The following is a 1,935-nucleotide window of genomic DNA, read 5'->3' on the forward strand; positions in this document are numbered from 1 at the left end:
CTTCTATCTCGATAGCTTGATTGGTGGGTCTTGATCACAGAGACAAAATGGGTCCACAGCACAGTATGACGGCAGAAATTAACAAAGAAATGTACTTTTCAAAAAACAAAACATTGAAAATGGAATAAAAGTATATATATATTTTTTTAATTTATAACATAAACTTTACAAACAGAGAATAGTTTTTATTTTTGCCCCGCCTTCAACAGTTGGCACATGTCCCTAAGCTTCTGCAGCTCCCCCATTGCCACATTCTGCTGCTCCTGAATCTGCGCCAGAGTGTCTAACAGCCTTTCAATTCTGGCTTCTAGATCCTCCATGGTCACACTGCCGGCTGCTGTTGGTCAAAAAGCATAACATAAATAACACAGTCTCCCGATGCTGGGATGACATCCCCATACTAGCGTTTAGGATGAAGGAAACCTCTCTGTGGCGGGGGAGTCTCAGAAACTGCCCTTGCTGTCCCGGGTTACATAGAGAGAGGCAGTGAGTGACAATCTTAAGCGTGTTTGAAAAAACTTACGTGGCAAGACCTCTTCTGGGGACATATTCTCAGAGTCTGGGGTGGTTCCACAGGGACTCCCATCATGCCTCCGTCCGTGACTATGTGCAGCTATAACATGAAGATTAAAAAAAAATATTATTATTATTTCTTATGTTATTCTTGACATTTGAAATGTTAAAAAAAAAATGAACTTATCATGAACAATACAATTAACATGGCAAACATACTAGGATGTTGAGGCATTGACCCGGAGGGCACATCTGGATCAGAGGCGGTGTGGGATGCCTCGTGGTGGCGGCGGCGCTGTGTCTTTGCCTCTTTGAAGGAAAAAAAAACAGGTGCTGTCAGCATATATGGCAACAGTGACTGCGGGGGGGGGGGCGTACCTGCAACCAAATCCAAATCACATTATTGTGGGAACCTACTAGGATGTTGAGGCATTGACCCGGAGGGCACATCTGGATCAGAGGCGGTGTGGGATGCCTCGTGGTGGCGGCGGTGCTGTGTCTTTGCCTCTTTTGAAGGAAAAAAAAACAGGTGCTGTCAGCATATATGGCAACAGTGACTGCGGGGGAACATACCTGCAACTAAAATCCAAATCACATTATTGTGAGAACCTACTAGGATGTTGAGGCATTGACCCGGAGGGCACATCTGGATCAGAGGCAGTGTGGGATGCCTCGTGGCCGAAAAAAGAGGTATATTTAACCGTAATGTTGCGTGCTGTATTAATTAACTAGTGGAGCAGGCCAGGAGCAGCCAAGGCAGACACAAAAGAGTAGGTTTACCTTTCCATATAGTGTGCGCACAAAATGGCAGCCATAGCAAAAGAGTTTGCAAACCGCATCCTAAAGTGCCTCCATTTTGTGCGTCCGCTTGCCAGATGCACAAGATGGCTGCCAGAGATGTTTTATACATCTTTTTACCTACTACATAGATAAGCATTGCTGCATAGCCATACAGTATACACAGAAGAAAGAAAGAAAGAACAACTCAAAGATGTCATACCGTTGATGAGCTAAAAAACGGGAACATTTCTGGTGCCGGCAGCACAACCGCGACGCTGGGCATACCGGCGTAACAACCGCGACACTGTGCATAAACAGACGCTATAGCGATGCGGATCGCACGGAAGAGTCAAGGACCTCCTCAGGGCGTTGTTAGGCGGTGCCTTACAGCGTCTTTCGAGCTAAAATGGCGGCGAGACAACGATCTGCTCTGGGGCAGACCGAGCTCCGCTTTTTAGTGAGCAAAATGGATGCCCTGGACTACGAGGGCCTGGAGACTCGACCTGCCCACCGGAACCTCCACAAGCAGGAGGTGCTGCGCCATATTGGGCACATGATGTAGAGGAGGTTTGGCGTCAGCCGCAGTGCGCTGCAGCTGCGGACAAATTGGGCTGACCTCCGTTACAAAAACCCACAACTTCT

This window comes from Ranitomeya imitator, chromosome 2 (genome assembly GCF_032444005.1).
Source record: "Ranitomeya imitator isolate aRanImi1 chromosome 2, aRanImi1.pri, whole genome shotgun sequence".
In the NCBI taxonomy this organism is placed as follows: domain Eukaryota; kingdom Metazoa; phylum Chordata; class Amphibia; order Anura; family Dendrobatidae; genus Ranitomeya; species Ranitomeya imitator.